Source organism: Crocodylus siamensis, chromosome 5, assembly GCF_052110815.1.
Source record: "Crocodylus siamensis isolate JL-2025a chromosome 5, ASM5211081v1, whole genome shotgun sequence".
Taxonomy (NCBI): domain Eukaryota; kingdom Metazoa; phylum Chordata; order Crocodylia; family Crocodylidae; genus Crocodylus; species Crocodylus siamensis.
Window position 1 is genome coordinate 11,531,906 of NC_143399.1, and position 21,073 is coordinate 11,552,978.

Here is a 21,073-nt window from a genome sequence, read left to right on the forward strand (position 1 = left end):
TTGAATGAATAATGTGTATATGCATCTGTGGTATATTTGTGGTACTGAAGTAAGTTCCCTGGGGTGTGTCTATTTTGTTCCAAGCAGTTCATAAATCTAGTAATTACTAACAAAGCATATTCTGTTACAGGTAAATAATATTTGAAATATAATCTCCATAAATGTTGTTTCAGCCATTAATTTTATAGATTGTTAAAGTAATTAACAGTGCATAAAGAGGACTTCCTGCAAAGTAAGTACAATCTTTCACTGAATGGATCTTTATAATGCTCTCTTAGACAGTATCTCAGAGTGGGGATTTGAATTTTGCTGTGTACATTTATTAATTTTAATATTTAGAAAATATCTTAAGATCAGCAATACTTATTGTCCAGAGTTTAACTTTACTTTAGTAAGTCAATATGAACCATTTTAAGATTCATAGCTTGGAGTCTCTTCCACTGTACGTTACATTAAAATATATCATGACTGTCACATACAGTGAAGCTGTTATGTTGCCCATACTAAACAAAATCTACTGCATGATTAGTGCACAATATTTTTTTAAGCATTTTTCTTTTCACTTTAATGCTTTTTAAATTTTTTAAATATTTTGCTTGGTTTTTTTTTAAATGTCTCATAGGTAGTTAACCGTGGCTTAACACTGCATCAAAAATGAAGGTCTCTATTCATTAAATGTTATTTGGGCTACTTCTATATAAAAGTTGCTTTCTTTCAGTGGAAAATAGCCCAGAGACTAGAATGCTTATCCAGTTTTTTCTGCCTATGTTTGATTTCACCATTGGCCTTCGCCACAATTTTTACTTATACGGTGCTTTGACAGCTGAACACATCACTGAGTGCTAAGTCCTGCCCACCTTTAGTTTTCCATCTTGTGGGTATTTTCTTTTCTTTCTTTTTTTTTGTCCACAGATCACTCTGAATGCTCAGAGAAGAGCAAAACAAAGCAACGTTAACAATTAGCACTGCCCATCATTGGCCCATGCTGAATGACGTGGAAGGTAGACCATGTGCCAAAATAGCTGCTAGCCACCAGAGATTGGAAGAACCATGGCTCCACTGCACATCGTTCTCTTCATGGCCCTCCATGGAGGAAGCATCTGTGCAGCTGAGCCATGCAGCACCGAGGAGGTTGAGCTGGTTTTGAGGAGCGGTTGGATGGATTTTCAAGGAACCTCTTTTTTGAGCTGTCAACTTTCATGATTACTGAGAGAAGGACCCTCAACCATGGGAAAGTGGCTGACTCAGGACTGCTGTGTAGTAACAGGGACTTCCATACAAACTCCTCTATACTTTGAATCACCCATGAGTTCCACAGAGCTTGCTACGTCCAGTGAATCCCATGATATGATGAATCCAAGGGAGAACAGAACAGCTTCTAGCTGCCATTTTCATAGGTCCTGCATAGGTGTCTGTAATAGGGATGCCTACAATCCCCTGTGACCACTGTTTCTTCAAAGGATGCATGCTTGGGGCAAAATTTTATGTCGCTGCTAAGATGAATAAGGGTCATAGTTTTTAGGCCTCTAAGGATGCATCTACATGTCACCCTATGTCACCATAGTGATGCGCTATGCTGCCGTATGACACGCTATGGCGATGTAGTGATCACGTGACTCTATACGTGACCAGCAGCTACTTCACCGTAGTGGCACACTCCCTCCATTTTTGTGTGCTGCTATGGCAAAGTAGTGGCTAAAATTAACTCTGCATCGTGCTCATGGTGCAGTATGGGCAGTTACTGCGCTGTGCTTTAGTACATCCAAAAGGATTTATATTCAAATCCTTTTGGATGTACTAAAGAATGGCGCAGTAACAACATCGCCATAGGATGACATGTAGATGCGCCCTAAATCATCAAACAAGAGTCCTGCTTTGCCTTGCATAATCGCCTGAATTATGCTAAGATGGCTACGTTTTCATCGTATATGAATGCTGTATGTGCTCAGAAGTGATATGCTATGGGCCTAGAACGTTTTAACTCCATTTACACTCCATGGTGATTTGCCTTTGCCACAGATGTACAGAAGAGCTGCACAAACCGGTGAAACTGTAGATGACCAACAGCTGTAACGAACAACCGTGATGAAGAGCCACACATCATGAGAGTAGGGCCCACGCTTTGCTCAGTAGCGTAGGGGTTGAGCATGTGTCCAGTGCGGCCAGAACAGATGCCCAGTCTGTACTATTACAGTCTTCATTACAGCAGGTGAAATAGAATTAATTCCCATTGACTATACTAGAAGTTGCATGAATAGATTTCAGAATTAGGGTTGCTTTATTCAGAGAAACAGTGTAACCCCCTGATGTTATTATTGACTTATAATTAAAGGCTGAACCTTTGACTGCACTTTGTCTTGCTTCCTTCTTAAAATACATTCAGGAGGAACTCCAGGAAAAAGAATTCAGTCACGCCTTTCTTTTCTATTCAAATTAGTATTGTTTAGTCCCCAAAATGTTCTTTGCCGCCGGAGAGGCAGCATCTGTTTTTATAAAGACTTTGCTTAATAGGTAGCTGCGGTTCAAAGGCTCTTGCTATCATAATACCCTCAATCTTTCAGAAATTAACTGGTTTATTACTGGAACTCTTCCTTCCCTGTGTGAAGGAAATTATACCTCATTTCTCTCATTAGAGTAAAATATAACCCTGTTTAATGCATTGGTATATTGTTGTATAAATTATGAGGGCTTCTTTTAGTTTATATGGAATGCAGACATTTCATACATGGAGTGCAAAGACTCCTGGGCTATGCAAATAAAATAAAAAGCAGATGTCTTTCTCTCTCCTCTCTCATGAGGCTAATGCTCATCATGGAACTTTAACTCATGATGTTCTGTGCGGGGAAACACAGGTAACCTATATGGGACTGGTAGCAAGCTTAGAGTTCAACCAAATGAACTCAATTTCTCCCTGGATTCTTCACTACATTTACCAATGGACCAAATTTGGTAGAACATCTAAAGGAGTGAACTTCTGCTGTCATTTACTGCTTCACATTAATTTCACATGTAGATATGCCCTGCATCTCCAGATTCACTCCTGTGTAAACTCTGGCGCATATTGCTGGCAGGGGACTTGGGGGAGGGGGTGGGAGGTCAGCTTTTCAGCCCGGGGCTTCTCCGACCTGGCTTAACATGCTGTGGAAGGGTTGGCTGGGGTACACGGGTGCTTCAGTGCAGGGCTAGCCCCATAAGCAGCTACACATGCAGTGTTGCACAGTAAAGAACTCCACCACATGATAGCACTTATATTTACAAGTACTAACCTATGGCAGAAACAATTAATTTACTGCTGCCTAATAGGGCCGCACATATAGACACGGAGACTATGGGCAAGAAGGAGGCCCCAGGTCCTGGGCATAACCTAAAACTGCACCCTGGCAGGGTAGGAAAGCCTGGTGGGACTGCTGGTGGCATGGCAGCCCCAGGAAAGGCAAGGGTGGTGAACCTCCCTGGTGAAAGGCAGGCAGGGGGCACAGAATAACCTCCAGCCTCTGCACAGTCCTGGCTGGGGAAAGCCTAGGCCCATGAGATCCTTTAAAGGTCTGAGGCTAATTTGATCTGGTGGAGTTGTGAGGGTTAAAAGCAGGCATTCAGCTTAGATCTGACCCGAGGGACGTTGACCCCGGGGGTAGGGGAGTCCAGGAAGTGTGGCTGCTCCTCAAGGGAGCGATCCTCAGTGCACAAGCTAATTCTATTCCATCTCAGAGGAAAGGCAGCAAAAGGGCACAGCAGCCCCCCCGGCTCTCTAGGGACCTAGCAGACCTCCTGAGGCTAAAAAGAAAGGCCTACAAAGGATGGAGGATGGGATTCACTTCCAAGGATGAATATTTTGTACTGGTCTGGTCCTGCAGGGAGCAAAACAGGAAATCCAAGACTGCAACTGAACTCCAACTAGCTCTGAGCATCAAGGACAATAAAAAGTTCTTTTTCAGATATGTGGGGAGCCAGAGGAAAAGCAAGGGCCATGTTGGATCTCTGCTGAACCAGGTGGGACAACTGACACCCAGGAAAAAGCCAATCTATTAAATGAGTACTTTGTGTCGGTCTTCCATCAGTCCCATGGGATGCCTATGCCCACCACAGGACAAGGAGGTCCTGGTGAGGGAGATCCCTTGCCCTCCATTAATGCTGACCTCGTGAAGGAACACCTTGAGAGGCTGGATACATTCAAGTCGCTGGCCCTGACAAGCTACATCCCAGGGTACTCAAGGAGCTGGCAAGCATCATAGCCCAGCCCCTGGCACGGATCTTCAAGAACTCCTGGTGCTCTGGTGTAGTGCCTGAAGACTGGAAGAAGGCCAGTGTGGTACCTATCTTCAAGAAAGGGAGGAAACTGGATCTGGCTAGCCTTATTTCTATCCTGGGGAAGGTCTTAGAAAAGTTTATTAAAGAGGCCATCCTTAATGGACTGGCAGATGCCAACATCCTGAGGGACAGCCAGCACAGGTTTGTTGTCGGTAGGTCTTCTTTGACCAATCTCATTACCTTCTATGACCAGGTGATGTAGCATCTGGACAAGGGAGAAGAGATCAATGTCATATATCTTGATTTCAAAAAAGCCTTCAATTTGGTATCCCATGATCACCTCTTGGCGACACTGGCCAATTGTGGCCTTGCATCCACCACAATCTGCTGGCTGGAGAACTGGCTCCGTGGTCGAACCCAGAGGGTGGTAATTGATGAAAGTCAATCATCATGGTGCTCTGTGACTGGTGGGGTCCCCCAAGGCTCTGTCCTTGGACCCATATTGTTCGACATCTTCATTAATGATGTGGACATTGGAGTCAGGAGTGGACTGGCCCAGTTCGCCAATGACACCGAACTTTGGGGCAAAGCATCTACACCAGAAGACAGGCAGGTGATGCAGGCTGACCTGGACAGGCTCAGCAAATGGGTGGATGAGAACCTTGATGCTGTTTAACACTGAAAAATGCAAGGTTTTCCACCTTGGGAGGAAAAACCGTATAGGCTTGGCAGTGCTACACTGGCTAGCACTACGGAAGAAAGAGACTTGGGGGTCATCATTGACCACAAGATGAACATGAGCCTGCAATGCGATGCTGCAGCTACTAAAGTGACCAAAACACTGGCTTGCATCCATAGATACTTCTCAAGCAAATCCCGGGACGTCATTCTCCCCTTGTACTCGGCCTTGGTGAGGCCGCAGCTGGAGTACTGCATCCAGTTTTGGGCTCCACAATTCAAAAAGGATGTGGAGAAGCTTGAGAGAGTCCAGAGAAGAGCCACGTGCATGATCAGAGGTCAGGAAAACAGACCTTACGACGACAGGCTGAGAGTCATGGGGCTGTTTAGCTTGGAAAAGTGCAGGCTCAGGGGTGATCTGATGGCCACCTACAAGTTTATCAGGGTGACCACCAGCATCTGGGGGAACATTTGTTCACCAGCGCGCCCCAAGGGATGACAAGGTCCAACGGTTATAAACTACTACAAGACTGTTTCAGGCTGGACATAAGGAAGAATTTCTTTACTGTTCGAGCCCCCAAAGTCTGGAACAGCCTGCCATCGGTGGTTCAGACACCTACATTGAACACCTTCAAGAGTAAATTGGATGCTTATCTTGCTGGCATCCTATGACCCCAGCTGACTTCCTGCCCTTTGGGTGAGGGGGCTGGACTCGATGATCTTCCGAGGTCCCTTCCAGCCCTAATGTCTATGAAATCTATGCTGGGGCCAGGACCCCAAAGGGGGTGTGTGGTGTTGAAGGGCCAGAGGCCTACTACGAGGGATGCCCAGACAGCAAGAGGCTCACGATCCCAACTGGCCTAAGATGGGGCTAGGGCTTAAGGGGGAGCTGAAGGTCCCAGAGAGGGGACCACAGCTAGTTGGGTGAAGGGTACAGCTATGTTTAGCTGCCTGGGATGCCATCTGCAAGGCTTAGGCTACAGTGTAGGGGTAGAACGGAACTGCCAATATTCCCCTTAACATCGGGGTTCAGATTGGGCAGCCTCCCACCTGAGTAACACCATAATCATGTACCATCACGGCATGGCAGACGAGAAAGGCCGGCAGTTAACCCAGAGACGGGTGGGCAGGCCAACATCGAACTGGCCCCAGGAAGTCCCCCCTGTTACACCATGGATTTTAAGGAGCAAGAAAGACTCCAAGCTATTGTAACTTAAATCAGTGCTGTCCAACTGGCTTCCCATGGGCTACATGCAGCCCCTAAGGAATTAACATACAGCCCCTGGGCCATAGGCAAACTAATGCAGCAGTCAGCTGGGCCTAGGCCATGCCCAGCAAAGGCACCTAGATACATAGATTTCCCCCCCATTTGCCTGGCCTCCCCTGTGCAAATGCCTGGGTTCAGTATTGGCAAATAGAAAATTTTTCTTCAATTTTGACCCAGTTCCTATTCACTCATTGAACAGTTAGGGTTAGCAATATAATGCAAAAAAGAAGATGACTTATTTGCTTAGCATACCCCAGAAATATGCAAATAACTATGCAAATAAGTCCTATTCTTATTAGCCTTATATTGTTCACTATAAATCTCCAGTGAGTGAGTGATAAGGGGGTCTCAGACCTTTGCAGCGGCAGCAACAGGACACAAGAAGTAGAAGAGAGGAAGAGGCCCCCTTTCCCTGATGGAGCCCTCTAATTCTTTTCTTGCCCATGGCCCTAAAAAGTCTTAATCTGCCTCTGGCCTCGTCCAGGAACTGTTCTCTCTGTTTTGTTCTCCAGCTGCTGCTTCTGAAGTTCCTGGGCTCCTCTTGCCTTCTACTATGCTGGCAGTGCATCAGGGACCTGTGTGTAGTGGGGTGGGGCCCTGTGGTCTTGCCTGCAGCCCCTGTGGCATGTGTATGGGGTGGGTGCAGCATTTGTGGCATGGGTTGTGGAGGGGTCTGCAGTCCCCAGCCACTCAGAAGTTGGACAGCACTGGTTTAAATTGTAAAGTGCAGAGGGAGAGGGATGGAACAAAATAGGCAGCAGAAAAGGTGCGAATTAAAGCAGGCTTTGCCTTACTTGCAGCCTCCGTAGGGAGAACAGCTGCCAGAGAACCAGCAACCCCAATTTTATAGCTCCCCATTAATTATTCTAACCTCATCTGTCTCTTTAGGGGAGCTTTCAACCTCAGACAGTGACAAGTAACCCAGAGAGCTGAGGACTGAATCTCCTGTCTGTATCTTAAATAATCTGCTATGTCTTTATTATATTTAATAAAGCAGTCAGAAAAAAATCACCAAAAATCACCAAAATAATTAAAGTTGAAATATTTTGATTCTAAAGTGTTGCCTTGGTGCTTTGCAGGGTTTGTAGTTTGGGTGATTCAGAGTCTTATAGGATAGGTTTATCACCTCTCCCCTGAGCCAGCAATGTATTATTTCCTCTCATGGTGATGGGACACGGTGCACTATGGGAGTTACAGTGCATCAAGGGAAATGAAAACTAAATGGGGAACCTGAATGTCTGTAAGAATGAGTGAAATGGGCAAATTAATTCCTATGGTAATGGCCAGATGTAACACTTAGACTGGTTTAAATGCGGTTTAAACCTGAAATGAACAGATACACAAGCCCATTAAGCCAGTTTTTAGCCACCTGGAACAGTTCTAAAGCCTGCCTGGAAAATCAGATACTCTTTTCAACCAGTGCACTGTGAATTGCGTATGTGTCATGTGGACACCAAGCATTTCATACCAAAGGTCTTGTTGGTCCTCCAGGCATCCCACACTACACTGTTTCTTACCCCTTCCCAATGCTGCAACCGGACACTCCTGTATGCAGCCAGAACTCTATTGTCCTTTTATTTTTCCTTTTGTTGGCACTTTTTGTTGGGGAGTCTCCTTGCATGGCTTGTTCAATAAAAGCTATCTTTCTAACAGCCAGCTGTATTCTCACTCTCTACTCAACCACTGTCCCTCTCCCCTGCCCCCTGGAAGCCCCAAAACATGGGTCCAAGCACTTCCCAACTCCTCACCCACCCTAAGTCGGGCAAACACGCTGTGGAGTTCAGCAAGTAGAGACTGTTGAACTGTTATTTATCTTTAGGAGGGAAGGGGCAACAGAAAAGTGAAAACTGTCCCATCCACAGGTCACCCACCCCCAGGACCCCCAAAGCATGGGTGCAAACATTCAGCCACTTTCACCACTGCAAGGCATGCTGGGCTGGGTGATCGCTCCCACCACCTCATGTTGGAGCCGCAGCACTTCAGCACCTAAAAGGTGACCGTTCTAACTGGAATGGCAGGCACTGTACTTGTGGACACTCCTGACCCATGACAATCGGGGACCAATTCTCTATCAGAGACATTCGGGCATGTTTCAGTGGCTTAGCAAAATAGAAACATGGAGTTTTTAGGCAGTATATTTTTGTAACAAACATTCAAAAATTTCTGTGGAGAACCAATACTTCTCATGAAGAAAAACATGCTTGTCATGGAAAACTCAAGTCTCTTCTGAAAAACAGTTTGGACAGAAAAATGCCAGTCTTTAGTCCTTAATGTAATACAATAGCTCCAATAGTCTTTCTTTCCTTTTTTTCCAAAGGAAAGATCCTTTAAAACAAACTGTGTTAACCAGGCAGATGACTGTAAGCCATGCGGTTGACCTGCACTTCATGGTATTGTCACAAGTGGTTTATTATGTTTGGTGGGAGAGTTACGAAGCAGAACGAACGAGATACAAAACTGGTTTGAGTGCGATTAAATGGGCCTAAAAGCTGCACATTTTATGGGAAGGATTTGTGGGCCTGGTGCCAAGCTGCAGTACATTGTATGGTACTTAGGTTCTCTTTACCCATATGGGTTGCTTCAAAAGAACCTGTTTAAAAGTCACCAAACAGTTTACAGCTGTTTTCATAACTGGGTCGGTATACTTGAGGGAGTTGTCCAGGAACTTCTTAACAACTTACCGAGATCATATTTTTTCTAACATAGCACTGTATGCCTTCCAAATGGTTATCCCTTGATATCACAGCTGTACCCATTAATGTCTCTGTATGCAGAGTTCTTGACATTACCAATAACAAACACCAATTATCAGCAGATAGCTCAAGTATTTTAAAAAAAGCATTGTTTTGATCAAAACCTGGCAAAATGGGGGTCGGACAGCTGAGCAATGAGAACAATGCAGTCAGCTGATAATTGGCTTGAGATTCTTTTTCATGGGAGTAGAACTGGATGAAAATTTTCTGGAAAATGCTGGTTTGCTGAGGCCAAAATATTTCATTTAATTCTTGAATTTGACACACTTGCTCTGAATTTCTAAGGCAGGTTCCCAGGGAAGTCAGAAGCTGCTGGTCACTGGCCCTAGGGCAGATGTACAGAGGCTGAGAGTCTCCATCAGATGTCCCCTGAAATTCCTACCCACTGTGAATGTCAGTGAACATCTACAGAGGCTGTCAGGACCTTCTGGTCCCGAGGGAATTTTGAGAAAGTTTAGCAGTGGTTAGTTTTAGACTGACCAAATGAAAACAAAAGTTCTAGTCCAAGTGGGTTTGGAAGAATGACCCTCTGTAACCAGTCCAGCCGAGAGGGTGGTTGTGTTGTTCCTCCCGATCCTTCCACGCATTCATTCTGACCTCTCCAGGGTCCACCCTCCTGTCTCGCCTGCCATGTCTTGACATTAAAATTAAACATGGAGACTGCCCTTTGTGCTATGCAGCAGGGCCCCAAATCGTGCCAGCCCAGTTGAGTATGAAGAGAAGCTGGGAAGAAAGGGTGCCCCAGGTGCACTGATCTCTGTCTTTCCATCTCAAGGGCATGGCCTTGAGGGGCTTTTCAGATTGTCTGGGTTTTGGTATTCTGGCTTTGGGCCCCTTGCTCTAGCTGGGCCCCTCAGCCCCAGGTCCACTGTCCCGGACCCTGGGTTCTTGGGCACATGTTCCAGCCTCATTCTCCTGGATTGGTCTTGCACCCTTGGGCTCCGGGCTTGTGCTCTCAGTCTTTGGGGTTTCAGGCCCTCCCTCACACTTCATTCCCTTGGGCTGTGGGCCTGCATCCTCAGTCTATTTCGTTACAGACTCAGATCCTCAGCTGCAGCCTGGTCCTCCAGTAATAGCAGCAGCGCACCTGCCTGGCATTGCTTGTGGCCTCCAAGCCTGCCCCTACAGCTGCTCCTGGTTCTCTGGTATTTAAACACAAACACAGGCCTAAGCCAAAACTGCTTCCAAACTAAACTCCTTCCCCACACCCCCAGCCTGGGGTTGTCACCACCACAGTAATGAACAAACATATAACCAGAATGACCTAGGGTTGATGCCTGGTACTGCTGGGGATTCCCTTCCCACACACTCAAGCAGCTCTTACCTTATGAAGACTATAGCCCCCCTCTCTGTGTCACCTGACCCACCACTTTCACCCCAGGTCTATCAGTCACCACCCTGATTACACTTTCTGCACCTGGGACAAGCAACCATTTTTCTTAAAGAGCTCTCCACCTCTTCCGGTCCCTCCAGGGATGTGGAGCCAGGTGGTTGCTCCCTGGCTCTCTTCCTCTTCAGTAAAGGGTAGGAGCCCCATTGCACCCTCTTCTTTAACACTGGGTACTCCAAGGTGCATAGTGTGGATAAATGGAATGATAGCTTTCCTAGACTGTTGAAGTACCTGCTTAATGGAGCTGATGTATAGGTGCGATTGTGACACCCATTCTACTTTTTTAGGAAGTTCTTACCAAGGCAAAATTCCAACTGAGCCAAGGATAAGGATTTCAGAATTAGGCCCCATGACAGCTGCAGAACACTTGTTTCAATTAGGTTTGCCTGAGGAACAAGAAGAGTATGGATTGGCTTATCCATAATATAGATTTCCATTTTCATGCTTTTGTCATTTTGGGTTTGCTTTTGGGGTCAGCCACTCCCATCCTAATGCCAACTTCCCAGAGTTTCTCCTGGAAATTATTTTTAGGACGGATGTTGTACTGGGTATTTTTCCAGATGGCAACTTTCCATTTATGATTTATACACATCTCCAACACACCCAAGCCTGTATTAGCAGCTTTATGCAGAGTGATTTTAGCTGTGGGACTCCTGCTGATCTTAGTGCCTTATGTTTTATGGGGCTCTTGCAGATTGCACAGAAAATGGATTCCTTAGTTAAAGCCATGCAAAGAAGGGGAGAGAAATTATTCAAAACATTTTGACATGATGTTAGTTGAACATTTATTCAAAAAATATGACTAGCCAGTGCTGCTGTTAGCACACCATGGGATAGAAGACAGATGCCTTCTTAGATTAAAAACCTTTGTAAAACCTGTAGTCCAATGAGAATTTAGGGCCAGATTTTCATGAACACTGAAGTCCCTAATCACTAAAGCCAGGATGGCATAAATTATACCCACTTACACACTGCCAGATCCTTGGTGTCAGTATGTGTTACCCTCTGTTACCTACCTTGTCTGTTTTATTCACCTGCTGTTTTCCAATTTAACTTGGGTTGTAAGCTCTCTTAGGCAATATCTGCAGTCTCAGTGCTTAGCACAGCAGGGCTCTGGTTTCTAGGTACTATGACAGAAAATAAAGTAATAGTGTCCTCTCACAAAACTCTGTCCTTGTAAATGTAATGGGCCAGACTGTGGCCTCCAGAACTATGCATGATGGGGACTATTCATATTCAGGAGTTTTTATTTCTATTGAAGTCTTGGTTTGGGGAATCTCAGGACAAAGGGAAGGTCAGGTAGGGATTGAATACTAGGGATCAGACCTGGTGTAGAGACACAGCGGGTGCTTGTACACATCACAGGTTTTAATCTTCATTAAATTAAATAGGTTTATAAAATTTAAATCTGCTTATTTTGGAGCATCACATCTGTGTTTACACGCACTAGGTTTTCAAATGAATTAAGCCGGGTCCTGGCCAGCACCACAGGAGAGTGGGATGGTCCAGCACTGCTCTCCTGACCTAGGGCCCCCCACCCAGCCTGTGCCGGTGCAGCTGTGGAAGGAGGGAGCCAGCAAGCGAGAAAAAAAAAGCCACACAAAATAAGAAAATAAGTGGAAGCAATTGGAAAGTGAAAGCAATTGGAAGGGGTGAACTACAACAAAGTTGCACCGCCATCTGGTGGACAAAGAGGCTCATTACACATCTTTGAGTGCCTTTGTGTTTGCATGCAATGAATTCGTGGACGCAATGCTTTAATTCCTGCTGAGCCAAACTAAAACTAGGTCCAAGGAGTTTGTTTAATGCACAAGAAAAACTTTTAAAACTTTGGAAAATCCCGCTCATGCAAGTAGACACTTGCAGCACATGAAAGAGCAAAAATTGTGGTGTGTACATGAGCCCAGCATTTCTGGGATGGATCCCATGGGCTTCTATGGAAGAAGGTAGGCTTCAGCCCCTAAAATAACAAGATGATGGACTCTGGGAGGCTTTCTTAGCCTCAAGATCCCCAGGCTACATGTTTTGGGACAGACTGACCAGGGGCAATGAAGCTGTGAGCCGTTGGCCATTGGAAAAAGGCTGATTTGAGCTTATTTGCATAATTACTCTGAAGATGGGTAACTGATTAATTAACAGAGCTAATGGCCAGAGAGATTGTGATCTAGTCCTATCCCCATGCATGTTACAGACCATTACATTTCATCTGGTTACTCTTGTATTAAGTTCAATAACTTGTGTTTGACTAAAGCACCACTTCCAGAAAGGCTTCGAGTCTTGATCAAAAGACATTAAGACATGGTGAAACCATCATTCCACTTAGCAGCTTGTTTTATAAATTAACTGTGCCCACTGCCAACAACCCTAGGTTGTTACGAAAAATATAAACCAATTTTTTTTTGTGCCATCTGAATACGTGAAATAGGCAGGTAAGAAAGGAAATTCCGTTGCAAAATCCCTCCCCCCACTTCCCTGAAGCATGCAAACATGGCAAAAATATGATTTTAAATTAAAGCAGAGTTTCCCCTTTCCCCCCAAAATGATTAAAAAGTCAGTTCTTGACCAGATTTATAAAAAAAAATGAACACTCCCTTAGCCCCTTTACCACCTTCAATTTGCAGGACTTATTTTTCAGTATCTCTAGGGAAGAAAGATTCACAGTTTGAAGATCTTGGCCTTCATCAAATATTCTAAATGGAGATCCTTCTTCGGCCCCGTCATTGTCATCGTTATTGTCATCATCATTGTTTGAGTAGCTCAGCCTTGCAATGCTGCTCAGCTTCCATAAAAATAGTTAGAATTTCTTAGTTTGTTGTCACTGTATAATAATGTAATTTTGATGGCAGCTTTAGAAAACAATAGCTCTCAAGCTATTGATTTCTGAGCTTGTATGTTTCAATTAGTCTGATATTGTTTAGTGTTTTAAGCTGTATAAATTACTCCCCTTCCTGATATCCATTTGAAACAGAAATTGAAAACTGATTTGGTTTATCATGCATGTAATGCAATTTATAGGAGAGCGCACAATTTCACAGAAGGGCTGAGGCACTATTCATCGCTTTTTGAGAGTCAGCTCTCTAAAAAAAAAAAGCTTGTTTTTCTTTTTTGATAGAATGCAAGGGGAGGGACTCAGTTCAGAGTAGACATCTGTGAAAAATCTGTTCGGGTCTTATTACTATTATGTTATATAGTCAGCTGTGCTCTACTGTGCTGAGCACATTTGGAATGTGGATGTGCACACAACAGGCATGCACAACCCTCACTGTGGCAGCAAAAAGCAAAGTCAACTTGTCAGTTATGTGGTAGTAGTGGATTTACAAAATGTAATCTGTCCCATGCTGGATGTAATGTTTGACCTGAATGGCTAAACCCAGCAATTAATTCTCACCTTTTCCTGTGACAGGGTGTGTGTTGTGGAAGACTGGACGTGATGCTCTGGAGTTCTGGTGGGAATTGTTTGTAGCTGTCAATTGGTTTTCGTTCTACTTAGGTTGTCGTTAGCTCATTTGATTGGACTGGGGTGACTGATGGGGTCTGTTTGTTTGATCATTGTTCGGACACACTTTAACTGTACAGGCAACCCCCGCATAACGCCGTTTTGCTTAGTGCTATTTTGCTATCGGGCTCATTTTAAATACCTGCCTCATTCTACTTAGCACTCAGTGAGTTTTGCTACACCACTGAGCCGGCTGGTGAGGGGTTGGGAGAAGCGGTGATGGTGGCGGCGATGAGAAAGGGCGAGTGGGCATGCGGGCATGGGTGCGGGGCCTGCACCAGTGTCCCGGGGTCAGGGCCAGCAGGTTCCACGGAGGGACAGCGGGAGTGCAGGGCTTGGGTTGGCATGTAGTGCTGGAGCAGCTGGCTGGCCAGTCAGTGAGTGGGTGGGAGGATGGGGAGAAGTGGCAAGTGGGTGCACAGGCGTGAGTGTGGGGCCCGCACTGGTGCCCGGGGCCAGGGCTGGCTGGGACCCAGGGCAGGGCAGTAGGAATGCAGGGCCTGTGCTGGCACATAGCTGAAGAAGCGGTGGCAGTGGCAGCAAGAGGGAGCAGTAACCAATTATATCTATTTACATTAATTCCTATGGAGAAAATGGGTTTCGATTAGTGTAGTTATGCTTAACGCTTGGTTTTTCCGTAAGCAATTAAGAGTGTTAAGCAGGGGTTGCCTGTAGTTTCAATAATTTGTATACAAAATTGATAGAAATTACTTCATTTGTAAATAAAAGGTTATTTTTCACCTTCCTTCCAGCAGGGAGAATGAGTGCTTATATCTGTTACATCACTTGAACAGCTTTCTTTGTGAAGAAGAGCAGAATATATTTTTTTATGCAAGGAACTGTTTGCAGTCTTGATACTCTTGCATATTCATTGAGTAGTAAATCTTATCTTGATCTGAAATTCTTGCAGTACACCTAAGTTTGCATAGCTGGATGGTGCAGGAAGTGCTGCCAAGAAAGAAAGCCCAAGCAAAGGAATGTTTTGTAGCTTTTAAAAGAGGGACAAAAAATTGATCCTGCACAATAAATCAATTTGTTACAAATCTGTCACGTTTGTCTCAGTGAATTCTGGCTTAACAGTTGCATGGGTGCAACACTCATCCCCAAAAATTATATGTAACATTTATGTCAATAAATCAGGAGGATAGTTGTGCCAATACCAAGGATTGGAGCTAGACTGATAGGTCTTCAAATTGTGAAACATACAGGATTTGGGACAATCCTTTCAAATCAGATCATTTAATTTCCAGACAGCAGAGCAAAGTATAATTCTGATTTGGTAACTGTATTTTGTCCATCCTGTGGCCCCACTTCAGATAACTTGCACATGACCTTTTGTATGGGAAGAGGGTGACGTTCTAATGTAAGTAAGCACCACGAGACACTGGAGGACCACCCTGCTGAAGTTAATTGAACGTTTATTTTGAAGATGACAAAGTCAAGAATGTGCACTAGTTTTGAAAAGAATGCAATGCATGAAAAGCATTTGCCATATCTGATTGTGATGCTTGAACACAACAATAGGGAAAACTGTTCTGTAAAGGTGTCTAATTTATCAAAATACACTGACTGGTGTGTAACTGTCACTGCCTTCTACTGAATAGAACCAGAGCTGTTCAGGTGCATGTCACAAACCCAACACTGTTAAGGTGACTCGTCTTCAGCTAAAGTAACATGGTGCTTTTAGTGCAGGAAGATTTTGCCTCGTCTCTGTTCTGGCTGGCCATAGTGTATGGGGAAGCGATGATATGACACACTTCATGAACACAGATTTGCAATAATGTGACAATCAAGATCTTGCCCATAAATCAGAGGAGTTTGCAGAGAGCTTGGCCTAATGCACCAAGTTCTATGCAGGTTGTTCCATCTTTGAACTATTTATGACATTTGATATATTTTGTGTACAAACATGCTGACTTGCTGGGTCCAGAGACTACTAGTACGCAGTCCTCCATAGGTAGGACCTTATCACAGACTGAATGCAGCCTGTTTGCCCTCATAGGCTAGGGACAGAAGTTACAAACCAGTTTAAGTCATCAGAAATTGGTTTAAACCTGTAACAGAACGTAAGTTCAGTGCACATAAGCCAGTTTTAAAATGACTGAAACAGGTTTAAGATAAACCTGGTTGAATATAGTATCAGACTTAACTGATTTGGGTCAAACCGGTTTATGAAACTTCTGTCCCAGACACCTTGCTGGTACAAGTTAAATCAGAGTCCCCCAGCATCCCAGCATGCTTTCCAGCCCTGGGCTGGGCTGTGCTGTCTGCTCTAGCAGAGAAGGGTTGGTGGGGGGAGAAGGGGGAGATAGGCAAGGACTGCTCCCCACCCCCGGCTGGGGTCTGACCCAGGGAAGAGGGTTAAATGCCTCCTTCCCCCAGTTTAACCACCTCCCCCCAGAAATACAGAGCTGCCCTGCCCCACTAAACTTACTGCTGGCTGCAACTGAGGGCTACATATCCCAGGGGCACCTGGAAGCAGGAAAAGGAAGTGATGAGCAACCCTGCAGTCCTGCTTCTCTGATGCCGGCCTGCCAATCCAAAATCCTCAGGGTCAGCAGGAAGAGCAAGTGCCGGAGAGCCATGCTAGCGCCCCCCAGCTTCTGGCCTGAGCCACTGCAGGAAAGTGGCTGCATTTCCTGAATGAAAGGTAAACATGTGTCCAGTTGTTTCTCAGTTCAATCTTTGCAGCTTAGACTAACCTGCAAAGACTGAATCAATTCAATCTGGGACTTTTTGACTGTCTGTACTTAGCCATAGAGAATTTTATTAGTAGTTGTTAAGAACTATGTGTCCAAAAAGATGACAAAGCCGGTAGGGAAATACAGATTGCCCAAGCAAGGCACTAAAATAAGAGGGATGGGGGTTAGGAGGGGAATGCAACTAGGTTACAGAAAATACAATGTTAGCCAACTAAGCCTAAGGGTGGGGGAGAGGGGTGGGGGAAGGGGAGGGATGGGGTTCGCAATGCTGGAAGAGAAAGAAGATAGATATACACAAACCCATACAATGGTCTGCGACGGTGGAGGAAGTAGGCTGAAGCAAGCTTCTCAGTCCATTTAGAGTCTCATTGTGGGGGTCCTCTTTGGGTGGACCGGGGTGGTCCGTTGCTCAAGATCCTTCTCGAAGTGAAGTCCGTCAGGTGCGGAGCGGGGTTCAGGTGGTCCCCTCTGGTTCTGGTCTGGAGGCGGTCAGTCTGGTGGGGTCGGTGTACTGGCAGTGGCCCGTGGGGTGCTGCACATAGGTGTGTGTCACAGGACCAGTGGATTGCGTTGGACGCCATGAGGCAGTGCATCAGCTTGGACATCTACATGATGTGCCTGGCATGTCCTGGCAGACTTCCCCTCAAGCATGCCCAGCTCCTGCTTGTGCAAGCCAAAACTCAGAAATGCAGTGGTGAAGCAACTCTAAGGCATTCCCCCCCCCACCGACTCAGTTGCTCATGAGATTTCAGTCTATAGTGTGCTAGAAAGTGGCCATTGAGGATGCAGTAATAGCAGAGCCAAAGCTGGAGAAGAAGAAGAGGATATGTGCAGTATGGATGATGCACAAGGGAGAAGTCAAAAGAATGCCTAAACCAGATTTCCTTCTGAAGGCACTCTAGCTGCCTGTAGTTACAGTCTCTGCTGCTGACAGAATCATCCCAAATTCAGGTTACAAATGCTGATGCAAGCTGGCTGTTAGATGATGTGCAGTGCTGGGCAGTGGAGACAGTCTGGGCTCCTCAGGGTTGATCTACTGCATAACGTAGGATGGAAAATATTCTTCCCTTCAGTAAACAAAGATAATGTTAACCCACCTCCACGCTTTACTTTAAAAGGATCTGTAGAAACCTGGGGGATGGATTTAAAAAAAAAATGGAAGAGACAGGGAAGCCTGAGAGTAAAATGCTTCATTGCAACATCATACTCAATCACGTTGCCTCATTATTCATAAAAAATCAGCCTTATGCTTGTTTCTGTTGCCATTCACAGCAGACAACATAGAGTGCTTTAACCAGCAGAAGGCATAAATGTTTAATAGCATACAGTAAAATCCCCAGTTCTCTAAAATAGGGAAGTTTGTATTTTTCCTGCAGGCTACCCAGGTAGAAAAAATAATTCTAACTTTTCCCAAAAGCATGTTAATGGATCTACCTGCATGTCTCCTTAGCTGTAAAAGGAGAAAGACCATACTCCACAGTTAAATGTTATTTATCTCATGTTGCAGGAGCAAATCAATAGGAAAATGGCTCTATTACTTCTCTACTTAAATATCTATTTCCTGAATGAGACCACACTCTTTCTGGTGTTTGTGGCATAAGCAGTTTTGGACTCGTCAGCTCTTACTTTTAATTGCATCATTACAGTTTTTAGAAATCTGTTGCCTGTAGGGGGTGGCCTCCATTTTCTGAGGTCCATTAATGCATCATGGTACAGAAAGGGCACAAATGGCTTTCCTTTCAGTCTGCATCTCTTTGATACTTTTTTTGCATTTATTCTAAAATAAGTCTTTCAAGTTAAAAATAGATTAACATTTCCCAGCATCAAGAAACTTGTTTTAGTGTTAAAGTTCCTTGATTTGAAAGCCTACCCACCCTCCATTCCCAAAATAAAATGTCCAGTGATAGGAACCTCCTTTAACTTACATTAACATCTGGTTCTGCCATTAAACAGTATGCTACCAGATGCAAGAAATAGCTCATTTACACTGTTTTGCCTTGTCTTATCGACTTTTCCTAATAGTATCTGGCTATCTTGCAGTAACACATCAAGCAACATAACTAATATCCATCATGTGTCATTCATTCTTTCTCATTCTCTTCACTGGGGGAGACTGTATAATATAGGGATCTGCATTTATGTCAGATAAGTCAGGCAGGAGATGTAGACCTTTCTCTTGGAGCAGAAGCTGGTGAGGTTTGGGATAGTGTTTAGCTTTTGCGGGAGCTCATTCTGCAGTCTTGCAGAACTGTTTCATTGTTGTAGAGCCTTCCACTGTGCCTCCGGGATACCAGTTACAGGTATCATCCCACAGCTTTCTGCTTTTCTTAGCTTTTCTTTTACTATGCCAGTTCCAAGTATTGGAAAAATGATCTGAACCCCTGGTAGAGGTGATATTTTTTATTAGACCAACTAGATTTTTGTAAACAAACCTGATCTTGTTCTTGACTTGATTATCTATGGCAGGGGTGGGCAAAACATGGCTCGCGGGCTGCAAGCGGCCTGCCAGGCCATTCTATCCAGCTTGCAGGGCCGCTAAAAAATGTAGAAAATTAATAGTTATCTGACCCTGGCTGCCTGTTATGTGGCCCTCCATGGCTTGCCAAAACTCAGTAAGTGGCCCTCCGCCTGAAATAATTGCCTGCCCCTGGCCTCTGGGATACTAACGTAGGCAGAGGTTTGATGGGCTCAGGGCAGCCTCCTGTGCTGCTGAGTTAACTTGTTTCAGGGTTTGGTACCAGCTTACATTCCCCTGACTGATGGCTCTGTGCTCAAGCAGATCTTTGCTTTCATCCAGGTGGATGCTGACAAACATGTATGAATGGAGTCCAGGTCATCTTCTGCCAGGATGGGAATGAATTTTCTAATAGATGGATAAGTAGACTGTATTGCCCATGAATTCTGTTTTATGAGATCTTAGTATTAAGCAGTTTGCAGGTACTCCTCAATTATGGATTGAATTGACCCAGTAGTGGGTGTGTACATGGAAATGGCACTCTCTCCAAAAAAGATCTTCCCTCTGCCTGGCTTTGGCTTCAACCATCTGTTTTTTTTCAAGCTGCTTTTCATCCCTTCCGCTATATCACAAAACACAGTACACGCGGCCAGGTTCCTTAGAATTACCCTCTAATGCAAAATCTTAATGACCACCGAAGAGATTTTACACTATGTTATAGACATACTCATGCTGATATAGGTTTCACAGTTTCATAGTAGCTAGGGTCAGGAGGGACCTGAACAGATCATTTAGCCTGACCCCTGTCACAGGCGGGAATGAATGCTGGGGTCACAAGACCCCAGGCAGGTGATCATCCAACCTCCTCTTGAATTTGCCCAAGGTAGGGGCGAGGACCACTTCCCTGGGAAGTTGGTTCCAGATTTTGGCCACCCTAACTGTAAAATATTGCCTTCTGATCTCTAACCTAAACCTATTCTCCATCAGCTTATTACCATTGTTCCTCATCACCCCAGGTGGTGCTGGGGAGAAAAGGGCTCTTCCTATTTGCTGTTGATCTCCCCTGATGAGTTTGTAGGCACTAGGGGAGCAGGCTCCAGTCTCACCAGATCCCCCCCAGTGGGGGTGCTCAGGGGGCGGGATCATTGACAGGCACTTCCGGTGACACCGGAGCGCCTGATTGGTGGGTAAGGCAGCGGCGGGTAATTCAAACCGCCTCCTTTATAAACGGCGGTTTGACGTAGCTTCCGCCACTTGGAGGTCAGGAGCAGCGGGGAGAAGAGGGACTCAGGCGCACGTGTGTCCTTCCCACACGTGTGCCTCCTTTCTGGACCCGGAGCGGAGGAGAGTGCAGCAGTAGCAGCGGCGGCGGCGAGCGGAGCAGCTGAGGGGGCAGCAGCAGCTGATCCCCCTAAGGTAAGTGGGGCTGAGGGACTGAGGGGCCGGCGCAGCTGAGCCGGATCCGGAGGGGAAGCCCCCCGGGTCCCTCTTAGCTGAGCCGGTAGGGAGCCGCGCTCCCGAGCCGCGCGAACAGAGCGCGCAAACAGGCGCGGTCTGTAAGAGCGCGCCGGCGTTTGCGGCGGCGTTCGCGCCGGCGGGCGAGCAGGCGGGGCCCAGAGGCTGACCCCTGCTCTGCTAGTAAGGGCAGCAACTCCTGCGATGGTGTCGACACGGAGTTCTGCCAGGGCCCCTGCCCGGGGGGCGCGGCCTTCCCGGGGCTTGTCCGAGGCCTCCACCCAGACAGAGCCCTCGGGGGGGCTGCCGTCCTCCAACCCCCTGGCCTGCGGGAACTGCCTGGCAAGGTCTGGGGGGGCAGGGACTGGGGACTCCTGCACCTGTCCTGTAGGTATCCGCCTTAGGACCCTGGAGGAGCGGGTGCAGGAGCTCCTGGAGGAGGTTAGCAGGCTGAGGGGAATCCGTGAGGCAGAGGAGGAAATCGATAGGTATTTTCTTTCTCTGCAGGGTGATACAACAGAGGAGAGGGCAGCCCGGGATGAGCCCTCCACTGCTGAGTGGCAGACAGTCTCCCGCGCCAGGGCTATTAACCATGTTGCGGCACCAGTTCCTCCTGTCCATCTGGAGAA

The 21,073-nt window shown here is 45.9% G+C and overlaps 1 long non-coding RNA gene across 2 annotated transcripts in view; it reads left to right on the top strand.

The window, feature by feature from the left end:
- LOC149863501 (uncharacterized) overlaps nt 1-2,343 on the top strand; it is a 40,673-nt gene extending 38,330 nt beyond the window's left edge. For both annotated transcript variants that reach the window (XR_016442539.1, XR_016442538.1), the window contains exon 3: nt 913-2,343. This is a non-coding gene — a long non-coding RNA (uncharacterized LOC149863501). The remainder of the gene's footprint in view (nt 1-912) is intronic.
- Nucleotides 2,344-21,073: the final 18,730 nt, after the last annotated feature.